This window comes from Oreochromis niloticus, linkage group LG12, assembly GCF_001858045.2.
Source record: "Oreochromis niloticus isolate F11D_XX linkage group LG12, O_niloticus_UMD_NMBU, whole genome shotgun sequence".
NCBI lineage: Eukaryota > Metazoa > Chordata > Actinopteri > Cichliformes > Cichlidae > Oreochromis > Oreochromis niloticus.
Window position 1 is genome coordinate 37,572,402 of NC_031977.2, and position 12,994 is coordinate 37,585,395.

At 41.4% G+C, this 12,994-nt stretch overlaps 1 pseudogene; it reads right to left on the reverse strand.

Annotated features, from left to right (window-relative positions):
* Positions 1-3,696: 3,696 nt before the first annotated feature.
* LOC112841904 (uncharacterized) lies at positions 3,697-3,808 on the reverse strand (annotated as a pseudogene).
* Positions 3,809-12,994: the final 9,186 nt, after the last annotated feature.

Consider the following 12,994-nt stretch of genomic DNA (forward strand, 5'->3'; position numbering starts at 1 on the left):
AAAGGTTAATGAGGTTCGTCAAGCAAGCAAGCAATTTATTTATATAGCACGTACTGAACACAAAGTGCTGTACACTTGACATGCCAAAATGATACATTAAACATGTTAAAAAAAAATAAGAAAAATAATAATATAAAATAAATAAAATATATATATAAAAATGATTATTAAAATGACATTAAAATAAATAAAATTAGCACAAATAGCAAAGACAATAGAATAGAATAGAATAGAATTCAACTTTATTGTCATTGCACATGCACAGGTACAGGGCAACGAAATGCAGTTTGCATCCATCCAGAAAGTGCTTTAGTCGTGATATAGATATATTACAATATAAATTAGCAATAATAGAGATGTGTAAGTATATTACAGAAATGGGTCTATTATGGTATGTTATAATGTACACAGTGTGAAGTATGTTATGAATATTCTATAAGTATGTACAGGCTGTAGTGAGTACAAGCTATGTACAGACTATGAACAGGATATAAATATAAAATAAAAACTATACAGAAATCTGAGATATACAGTTATACAGAATGTGAACTATGTAAGTTATAAACAGTTGTGGGATTAAAAATTATCGTATGTACAGAATGATTATCTACACAGAACTATACAGTAGTGGTAAAGTGCTAGTGGTTGTGGGTGTGTGTATGTTCAGTCAATGAGTTTAACGTGGGTCAGATGTCAGGAGGCAGAGTTCAGGAGTCTGACAATAATAAAATAGTATAAAAAATGATGAAGAGAATTACATTTAAAACAATAAAATCAGCACATTAGATCAAAACAATAAAATCAATAAAATCAGGGTCAGACTGTGTCATATGCCAAGGAGTAAAAATGGGTTTTAAGACGCGTTTTAAAAGTGGACAGTGAAGGGGCCTCTCTAATGTCACAGTGTTTCTGCCTCCCGTCACTGAAACACTAACGTAATAACCCACGCAACTCCTCGTCCACCGTGCTGTGAAAAGTTACAGCGGCATGACAACAACACACAACAAATAAAACGGCATCCTCCTCCACGTGTCCTCATCAGGGTCATGGGGGTGGAGCCTATCCCAGCTACCTTAGGGCGGGGCCATCCTGACAAAGAACCATTCACACCTGAATCCATATCACTTTATTCAAGATAAAATCGATTTAAATCGGGAGATCGATTTTTTAAGGCCTCCCCTAGTGTCTATGTGTCAGTGCGGCCCAGCAGCAGCAGGCTGCTCGCTTTACTGTGTATCTCGGTAATTTGGTAACAGATGCGTCCTCCTGTAAACTGAGCGTGTCCGTGCTGTGTTCAGGCTGCATGAACAGCTGCTGCGTTTACCTCAGGGCGATTTAGCCCATTTTTGGGGGTGCTTCAGCACCCCCAAAATGAATCAAAGCACCCCCAAAGATTTCTTACTTTTTTTGGACAATATTTGCTGTCTGTGTGACACACTGCTAAAAATATAAAAACCATACAGTACTTGGTTGAAACATAACATTTTAACAACAAAAGTATAGATAACACCCCCCTCCCAAAATGGTTTGTTCCAGCTCGGCTCTCCCTTACTCTGGCTCTAGCTCTGTTGCTGCCAGAGCGGCAGCAGACGCAGCGGAGCGGAGGTGTAAGTGCCTGGCTTAAAACAGGACATATTAGCTGCATTTAACCTTCAGTTACTCTTTATATAGTTAGGTAGCAGTCAGGCCATGTTTATTTTTAGCTGAAAAACATTACACCAGGTAACCTGCAGTGTTGAAAACATGTTTTCCGACAATGTTTGCTGCCCTACAATCCGTCCTACTCTGTAGTAAAATCAGCGACATTTGACCGTCCTGTTGCTCCCATTGAAATTTATATAGCATATTTAAAATCTAAAACTAAAAATTGTCCGTAGCCTACTGTTGTTACCACTGTCCTGTTTGAAATGGATACTAACTAGCTAACTGACTGGATGCCCATTAACCTTAAAACTACGGTTGTGTGTGTGTGTGTGTGTGTGTGTGTGTGTGTGTGTGTGTTTGTGTACAGAGAGACAGCCAGGTTCATAAGGGATATAAGGAAGTTTTTTCAAAAAAAGGAGCAACATTCAGGTAAAAGTGTAAAAACAAATGATCCATCAATAAAGGATAATGTTGGATCAGTGTTTCAATATTTATATCTTTTATTAGATGTTCATGTGGTTTGGTTATTTGCCTTTTGGTTGAAAGTACACTGAGAGAGGACTTTTTGTTAGTGATCTTAATAGTATTTTTTCATATTAATGTAATTTTTCATCTAATTGAATCCAATCTATTTGTGTATGATTGTCAGTCCAAAGAGGGAGAGAGGAAAGAGGGAACGTCAGGAGAAAGTACAAGGTCAGGAAGAAGCAGGTAAGAAAACAGACAGGGAACAGTGACAGGCAAAACAGAAACTATTAAACTGACGAAGAGAAAAAACCTGATTTTACTCACACAGTCAGGAAGTTGTGTCCTCCCTATATTAAAGCTGCTATACAGAAGCTGCAAAACAAACTGGGTTGAAACATTTTTGACCCTCTTTAACAACATTCCAACATTATCATTGATTGGGGAGATTAAAATTAATGATATATTTTTATGTGGTTCAGCCACAACTCTACTAAAACCTCAGCCAGTAATAGGTGGGCCAACTTTTGGACTGTCCAGTTGTCTGTATGACTGTCGCAGTACAGTATCAGAAAGTGCCAAACAGCCCTGGTGGAGTGAGGAGCTGTAAAGAGAAGCAGATGCTCTGTTTATATTCTAAAAGTGTTTTAAGCTTGTTTCAAAGATTCTGTACTGCAGCTTTAAATGTTTTCCAAAAGCACACATACACTTATCAGTGTTTCTCAAACTTTTTACAGTGTGTACCACCTGATAAAAATGTCAAGCTCTCCCAAGCACCACTATGAAAGCATGAAACTCATAAATCTTACAACACAAAATTAGTATTATTAAATTAGTAAAATTAGTATCTGCAGTAAAGATTTTTATTTGTAATAATTTATTCTGTTTTGGGAGTGTTTTTTATGTATCTGTATTATATTATACATACACATTAAAAGTGAATTTCTGTCCAAATGCACTCAGTTTACTTCTTACTCACTATGAGCATCATTCATTATTCTCCCCCAGTAATTAAGGTTAGGATATGTATTTTTTTTTATCCCAATCCATTCTTCTTTTGCAGCATTTAAATAACCTTGATCAGATTTGATGGTTTTGTTACAGACTTTTCAAAAAAAGTGTTTTGCCTTTCTTTCTCAAATGTGGGATTAAATTGTGTTAAAATGTACAAAACAGTGATGTCATGTTTTGAGACGAGGACCCAGGCACAGAGAGACTTGTTGAATTTAAGAATCTTATGATTTAAGAAAGAAATTTGCAGACTTGCACAGAGATGGTAAATTATGATGACTGATAACGGAGATGAAGACAACAGACGATGAGGACAGGGAGGAACAGGGGTTTAAATGCACCAAGGAGACAGTCAGAGAGAACTTGGGACAACTGGAGACATTTAAGGATGCAGGGACTGACAGAGACAGGGAAGAAGTCTCATCGTGACGTGTAAAGTTTATCTTGCCTGGCTGGGCAGCTCTCTGGGTGCTCAGCACCCCCAAAGCTCTGATCCTAGAATCGCCCCTGGTTTACCTGTCGTCATTAATAAACCCTCTCTCTCTCTCACAGTTTCAGACTCGAATTAGTTTCAAAGAAAATGAGGAACGCTTCATGAATATGTATGTCATCCTTGCGCAGGCGCAGGGGCCATGCTAATCTTCTCTGTATCGTTCCAATTTTAGTATGTGTGCTACCGAAGTAACACAACAGTTCTGGTCCCGTCTACGCCTTATGAGCCCATCTGCACTGGAGGCGCTCACGGTCACGGTGAGGTGCCGAGCTGAGGCCCAGACCGTTTCGAGGCGCCGGGAAGCAGCACCCCCGACACCTCCAGCGCTGTCGGATCGCTTTCATACCCGCCATCAGTCCCCGCGGCTCAGCGGACCGGGTCTGGGTCCGATCCCCCCCCCCCCCGCTCTACTTCAGGCTGAGCCTCAAAGAGGCACAGGGGCATTGTGGGAAATTTACACAGGCCGGTTTACGTCAGCAGGTCAGGATTGGACGGCTGAAGGCGCCACAACAAAGGGCCGACCCAACGCCCTCCTCCCACAGTCCCACTCATCCACCCAGCCCCCACCCGCCCTGCAGGTCAGAGTCCGACACGGGAGGGGGACGCAGTGTGACGCCCCCCTGCTGCCTGTGAGCAGGGTTAGACACGAGGAGCTCAGAGAGACTAAGTTTCATAACTCATCGGTTTTAACCAGAGGTGGCAAACGTACAGACTTTCTTTACTTAAACAGAAGTACAGATACGTGGGTTAAAATACTCCAGTTGAAGTACTGAAGCAAGTTTTTTACTCAAAAGCTCTGAAATGTACCAAAGTAAGAAAGTATAAAGTAGCTCTACGAACAGTTTTTGTACAAAGGTAACTGAACCTTTTGCTGTATTAATATAAAATTAGTACATGACAATACAAAATGTATTCAAAGTTATTTAGAACTTTCTCATTCTAATGAATGTACTTAGTTTAAATCTGTTTTGTAGGACACAAGTAGTGAAAGAGAATTTTAAAAATACCTGTTTTCTCTCTACATGTTAGAGGGCGACTTTGCCTCCACAGCTAAAAACTACAATGACAACAGTTGGAGGTTAAAGTGAGGATTAGCAAGTGAGTGGACACTGTGTAGTGGCTCAGCACACCTTTAACACTAAGCTCTCTTCTTCCTGTCCTCTCCTGTCTTCCTCCATGTCTGAGTGAACGTAGCTCTCTTTCTTTTCTTTCTTTTTCAAATCCAGCAGCTGCTACACTGTGATACAAACCGCACACAGACACTTTACTGCCTGTCACGGCCTTTTAAGTGTCAAAACAAAAAGTACTCCAGTAAAAGGCCGTAGGTGGCAACAGGTGGTTTGTGTCAGAACGCACTTCCAACTTAATTCTTTGAAAAATAAATGTGTTTATTTTGTGCTAAATCATAAACCAAAAATCAACCCAATGCTTTCTTACAACTTGGATGTAAACGAAAGTTAAATTAATCTGATTCCACAAGTTCAAAAAGTGGTCAGAAAATCATTTTAAATCCTCCTGTTGTCCCACTTGACATTTGACAAACAAACAAACAAAAAAATAAGTATACCTAAGTCCTTATTTCACTTCCCACCTCTGGTTTTTACAAGCATCTCCAACACCACTGGCTGACATGCAGCTGAAACCATGATATCATGACTTCAGGCTCGGGTCCTCTACCAGAGGCCTGGGAGCTTCAGGGTCCTGCACAGTATCTTAGCTGTTCTCAGGACTGCGCTCTTCTGGACGGAGATCTCTGATGTTGTTCCCGGGATCTGCTGGAACCACTCGCCTAGCTTGGGGGTCCACCACCACTATGTCTGGTTGGTTAGCCACTAGGGATGGGTACCGGTATCGGGTGCCATTATGGTACCGGTTCTGACATAAACGGTAGTAACCAAACCGAAAAGCAGCGCACATTTCGGTGCTTTTTTTTCTTGAGATGTCATACACTTTGGATTCTAGCCAATCATTTTACCTTTCCAAGGATAGTAGGCGGGCCCAGGTACACACGTTCTTTTAGAGGGTTAACTCTCTAAACCTAACCTTAAAGATTAAAAATGCACAAGGCAAAGCGGTCAAAGTCTGGCTGTACTTCACAGCAAAAGATGCAAACTCAGCAGCCTGCAACAAGTGCTTTAAGGTGATACTGTGATACTGTGCAAAGGAGGTAACACCTCGAATCTGATGAAACACCTGGCGACGCATAGCGTTTTTTTAAAAGAAATGCGCCGTGTTTGATAGCTTGCTGCGAGACCTCACACCAAGCACATCTACTGCGGGTGTGGTGCCTGTTATCGGACCGGAGTTAGCAACATCCCCCAAAAACCCGAAGAGTAGAGTCCTGGCCCCTAGCCCTGTCAGCGTAGCAGAAATGATGAGGATGATGATGGCAGCAGCAGCCGTTCTTCTCTGCGTGAGTAGCTTAATGTTGTTCTTGTGTAATTTACGTTGAGTAGGCTAACCACGTTATTAAATTAATGCACGTAAGGTGAACTAGCAAACACTGTCGTAGTTACATGCAGCTGTCTTCTTGTTTGATAGAGTGATGCCATATATGCCCTATAGCTGCAGAAAAGGATAACATTGTTATCTTTTTACAAAAAAAACAGCTAAACATGAGAGGTTTTAGGACAAAGTTTGTGTTTTCCATTGTTTAAGCACCAGTTTCAACCAAAGGAGGTGTGTTGTATCAACAGAAAAGGCTAACTTGGTTATCATTTTGCAGAAAGAAAAGAGACTGCTAAAAATAAAAACATAAGAGGTTTTTGGACAAAGTTTGTGTTCTCTATTCTTTAAACACCGGCCCCGTTTCAAAAGTACCAGTTTGGCACCTATCAGATAAAACCTAAACGATACCCATCCCTATTAGCCACCACAGGGGCGATTCTAGGATCAGAGCTTTGGGGGTGCTGAGCACCCAGAGAGCTGCCCAGCCAGGCAAGATAAACTTTACACGTCACGATGAGACTTCTTCCCCGTCTCTGTCAGTCCCTGCATCCTTAAATGTCTCCAGTTGTCCCAAGTTCTCTCTGACTGTCTCCTTGGTGCATTTAAACCCCTGTTCCTCCCTGTCCTCATCGTCTGTTGTCTTCATCTCCGTTATCAGTCATCATAATTTACCATCTCTGTGCAAGTCTGCAAATTTCTTTCTTAAATCATAAGATTCTTAAATTCAACAAGTCTCTCTGTGCCTGGGTCCTCGTCTCAAAACATGACATCACTGTTTTGTACATTTTAACACAATTTAATCCCACATTTGAGAAAGAAAGGCAAAACACTTTTTTTGAAAAGTCTGTAACAAAACCATCAAATCTGATCAAGGTTATTTAAATGCTGCAAAAGAAGAATGGATTGGGATAAAAAAAAATACATATCCTAACCTTAATTACTGGGGGAGAATAATGAATGATGCTCATAGTGAGTAAGAAGTAAACTGAGTGCATTTGGACAGAAATTCACTTTTAATGTGTATGTATAATATAATACAGATACATAAAAAACACTCCCAAAACAGAATAAATTATTACAAATAAAAATCTTTACTGCAGATACTAATTTTACTAATTTAATAATACTAATTTTGTGTTGTAAGATTTATGAGTTTCATGCTTTCATAGTGGTGCTTGGGAGAGCTTGACATTTTTCTCAGGTGGTACACACTGTAAAAAGTTTGAGAAACATTAATAAGTGTATGTGTGCTTTTGGAAAACATTTAAAGCTGCTGTACAGAATCTTTGAAACAAGCTTAAAACACTTTTAGAATATAAACAGAGCACTCTGCTTCTCTTTACAGCTCCTCACTCCACCAGGGCTGTTTGGCACTTTCTGATACTGTACTGCGACAGTCATACAGACAACTGGACAGTCCAAAAGTTGGCCTACCTATTACTGGCTGAGGTTTTAGTAGAGTTGTGGCTGAACCACATAAAAATATATCATTAATTTTAATCTCCCCAATCAATGATAATGTTGGAATGTTGTTAAAGAGGGTCAAAAATGTTTCAACCCAGTTTGTTTTGCAGCTTCTGTATAGCAGCTTTAATATAGGGAGGACACAACTTCCTGACTGTGTGAGTAAAATCAGGTTTTTTCTCTTCGTCAGTTTAATAGTTTCTGTTTTGCCTGTCACTGTTCCCTGTCTGTTTTCTTACCTGCTTCTTCCTGACCTTGTACTTTCTCCTGACGTTCCCTCTTTCCTCTCTCCCTCTTTGGACTGACAATCATACACAAATAGATTGGATTCAATTAGATGAAAAATTACATTAATATGAAAAAATACTATTAAGATCACTAACAAAAAGTCCTCTCTCAGTGTACTTTCAACCAAAAGGCAAATAACCAAACCACATGAACATCTAATAAAAGATATAAATATTGAAACACTGATCCAACATTATCCTTTATTGATGGATCATTTGTTTTTACACTTTTACCTGAATGTTGCTCCTTTTTTTGAAAAAACTTCCTTATATCCCTTATGAACCTGGCTGTCTCTCTGTACACAAACACACACACACACACACACACACACACACACACACACACACACACAACCGTAGTTTTAAGGTTAATGGGCATCCAGTCAGTTAGCTAGTTAGTATCCATTTCAAACAGGACAGTGGTAACAACAGTAGGCTACGGACAATTTTTAGTTTTAGATTTTAAATATGCTATATAAATTTCAATGGGAGCAACAGGACGGTCAAATGTCGCTGATTTTACTACAGAGTAGGACGGATTGTAGGGCAGCAAACATTGTCGGAAAACATGTTTTCAACACTGCAGGTTACCTGGTGTAATGTTTTTCAGCTAAAAAGAAACATGGCCTGACTGCTACCTAACTATATAAAGAGTAACTGAAGGTTAAATGCAGCTAATATGTCCTGTTTTAAGCCAGGCACTTACACCTCCGCTCCGCTGCGTCTGCTGCCGCTCTGGCAGCAACAGAGCTAGAGCCAGAGTAAGGGAGAGCCGAGCTGGAACAAACCATTTTGGGAGGGGGGGTGTTATCTATACTTTTGTTGTTAAAATGTTATGTTTCAACCAAGTACTGTATGGTTTTTATATTTTTAGCAGTGTGTCACACAGACAGCAAATATTGTCCAAAAAAAGTAAGAAATCTTTGGGGGTGCTTTGATTCATTTTGGGGGTGCTGAAGCACCCCCAAAAATGGGCTAAAATCGCCCCTGAGCCACCACCAGTTTTTCCGTCTGTATCTGGAAGTCCCACAGGATCTTAGCTCGGTCATTCTCCACCACCCTTGGGAGCATCTCCCATTTTGACCTCGGGACTTCCAGGTTATACTCGGCACAGATGTTTCTGTACACTATGCCCGCCACTTGGTTATGGCGTTCCATGTATGCCCTGCCTGCTAGCATCTTGCACCCTGCTGTTATGTGATGGATTGTCTCAGGGGCATCTTTACACAGCCTGCACCTGGGGTCTTGCCTGGTGTGACAGACCCCAGCCTCTATGGATCTTGTGCTCAGAGCTTGTTCTTGTGCTGCCATGATTAGCGCCTCTGTGCTGTCTTTCAGTCCAGCTTTGTCCAGCCACTGGTAGGATTTCTGGATATCAGCCACCTCCTCTATCTGCCGGTGGTACATACCGTGCAGGGGCCTCTCCTTCCATGATGGTTCCTCGTCTCCCTCCTCTTTCTTGGGTTTCTGCTGCCTGACGTTTTCACCAAACACACAGTCAGTTATGGCCATCTTCCTGATGTACTTCCATATGCTCTTCCAGTATTGCTCCATCTCCAGCGTTGGTGGGGCTGTTTATATATTGTTCCCCTGTCACTGCGAGTATACCTTGGATGGTTCAGTGGAGAACATCTAGCTTATACTCCTGCCTTCGATCGCTCTGGTGTACCTCTTCAAGGACAAGGCTGTGAGTCTTTCCTTGGCAGTTTCCGAGACCATTTGTACTTAGGTATCCATCTACAGTGGTGGGAATTTTTTTTGTATACTTGTCACACTTGAATGTTCCAGACAAAAAAAAGTAAATGTTAGACAAAGATAACACAACTAAACACAATGTAGTTTGTAAATGAAAGTGTTTATTATTAAAGGGAACAAACCCAAGCCTACATGGCTTTTTGTGAAAACTTGATTGGCCCTAAACCTAATGACTGGTTGGGCCACCCTTGGCACCAACAACTGCAATCAAGCATCTGTGATAAGTAGCAGCAAGCCTTTTACAGCTGTGGAGGAACTTTGGCCCACTCATCTTTGGAGACTTGTTGTAATTCAGCCCCACTGGATGGGTTTCAAGCATGAACTGCTTATTTAAGGTCATGCCACAGCATCTCAATCAGAGTCAGGTCAGGACTTTGAGTAGCTCAAAGTCTCCAGTCTCTGACCATCACACTACCATCACCATATTTTACTGCTGGTATGATGTTCATTTTCTGAAATGCTGTGTTAGTTTTATGCAAGATGTAATGGGACACACACCGTTCAAAAGGTTTACCTTTCGTCTCATCTGTCCCAAAGGTCTTGGGGATCATCCAGATGTTTTCTGGCAAACTGAGACGAGCCTTTACATTCCTTTAGTTCAGCAGTGGTTTTCTCCTTGAGCCCTGCCATGCAGGCTGATTTGCCCAGTCTCTTTCTTATGGTGGAGTAATGAACTCTGACCTTAACTTCAGTTCTCTGGATGTTGTTCTGGGGTCTTTTGTTCTTTTTGCTCTTGGGGTAATTTTGGTTGGCCGGCCACTCCTGGGAAGGTTCACCACTGTTCCATGTTTTCACCAGATAAGAAGTTGCAACGCGCGTTTGCGTACATAAGATTTTCTGGAGGAGGACACACATTTGTTTAGAACTCTTAAAGATGTCGAAGAAGCAAGCTCCTTAAAGCAATTACTTTGGTGTTCCTCCACCTCCAAAGAAATGTCAGAAGTAGTCCGAACTGCAAAAGAAGCGCGTATTCTCGGAAAAGTGGTTGCAGGAGGTGAGCTGGCTTCAAACAAATGATGAACGCACAGAGATGTGGTGCAGAATATGCTGTGAAAATCCCACTCTAGCGGACAAAAACAGTGCATTTTATATGTACCCAAACGCACGTTGCAACTTCTTATCTGTTGCGCGTCTTTTATTTTGACAGCACATGCGCACCTGCGGACCACTTATGTGCACCCCTGCTTATAACATAAATTAACTGTGGTGTATCACATCTTTGAAAAGCTAAGGTCAGTCTCTCTGGCCTGATTACTGCCACACCTGTACTCAATAAGGGCATCACTTAAATCTTTCTCAACACTTCCTCTAACGTCCAGCAGAGGCAGCAGTGAGTCAGTCCCCACACACTCTCACATTAAAATAAACATGTTTAAAGCCTCAGAGACTGTTTCGATAATTTTCCCCTCCGAGCACCTGTACAGGAGAAGGATGACTTTAGAACTCACATTAGGGGTTTTAGTTTGCATTATTAGGGCGTGGCCTCTTTGACTGACAGGTGATGTCACACAGCAGGTAACCTCAGCCTCAAAGGTGTGACGTAAACTTGATTCATCTCCTCAGATGACGACATGCTTCCAGTGTCTTTGTAAAGTTTTCTGTGGAAAAATAGCATGGACAATAGCATGGCGCTGTTGTCTGTTCTCGTCAGCACGCTGAAGCTCTGGGACTACACAAAGGAAAGGTACGCTCTGTCTCAGTGTGTGAAGATGAGAATCAGAAGTACTCCGTCTTCGCCAACTTGTCTGTCACAGGAGGCAAAGCTGACCTTTGACCTCTATGTAATCCTCACCTGTAATCTGTGGCTTTAAATCCAAGGTTTAATGATGAGGATTATTCCGTTTTGGGAATTCCAAAACTTATTCCCGGTAACTGTCTGTGCAGTTTTCAAGGAACGGGTCATGTGACCTGCAGTGTGCGTTTGGTCCACCACGGTGTGATGACTCATTTTGGACGCTGTCTGCACATGCCGAGGAGAGACGTGCCGTCTGTTGTATTAGCAGCTTCACAGCTGAGACCGGATCGTTTCAGACGTGAGTTCATCCCTAAATTCAGACAGTCAGTGTGAGAATAAAAGCTCGACGTCAGCTCGGTTCAGCCCTCACAGGATGCAGGCCCTGACCTTTGACCCGTGTGTTTCAGTGGATCGTGTCCAACTTGGACCTTCAGACCAAAGATGTCATTAAGAAGCTACGAGGACACACAGGTTTGACCTTCACCCTTTCACACCGCTTCGCTGATGCTAGCTACACAAAGCGCTCTATATGTGGGCGGGGCTTAGAATTTTCTGTGACTGTCTTCACTATGAGAACTCTGTGTAGGAGGAAGTTCTGTGGATTTGTCCCTGATCTTCTGGTTTTTGGTTCTGTTTTCGTGTCTGTGGATACCTCAAGCGCCTGTCATCCGACAGAAAACATCATCACCTCCGCCGTGCTGGAAAACCACAAGACCATCAAACTGTGTTCGGCGCAGTCCACAGCCTGACCCTGACGGGTTTAATTCACCTGGAAGACACATAGATAGAACTAAACCAGGTCCAGACTGGAAACCAGTTCAGTTAAAGGGCCAATTCAGCAACTCTTTGATCCCAAAGAAAAGCCTTAAACTTTCTAAAGACTGGAAGCACTTTAAACCTGCAGAGACTTGCTCCAAATAAATTGGACACCAGATTCAAAGATTGGACAAATAAAGGATTGACAGCTTTATGTACGGTAATGGAGGAAGGGAGACTAATTAGTTTTGATAAAATGAAAGAGAAATATTCATTAAAAACACAGGATTTGTATAGATATCTACAGATGAGGCATTTTGTCAACAAAAAGATAAAAGTTAAGACTGAATTAAGTAAACAGCTACTAGATGTATTTAAAAGGGCATACAGTTCAAATAAGAACAGAGGTATTATAGGTGACCTCTATAAAGGATTAACAAATATGAAATTACTCTCAACCTTATATATCAAAACAAAATGGGAAATGGAGGGAGGAATAGAGATAAAGGAGGAAGAATGGACAACAATATGGGCATATCAATGGAAATGTAGCAGCTCACAGAGCTGGAGGGAATTTGGGTGGAAATGTTTGGCAAGATATTTTATTACGCCTCACCAAAAATCTCACTACGAAGGTAACCCTTCCGCCTGCTGGAGAAACTGTGGAAATACAGATGCAAATCATTATCATATTTTCTGGGACTGCCATGTTATTAAAACTTATTGGAAGGGAATACATGCAGCTATACAAGAGACATTTGGAAGATATTTACCTTTGGAAAGTAAAACTCTATTTTTTGGACTTATGCCAGAAGGATGGACAAAGAATGATAAATATCTGTTTAATATTTTACTGGCAGCAGGCAAAAAAGCTATCACAAAAAAATGGCTTTCTTCTGAGAGCCCAACGATGAACATGTGGATGAACATCACAAT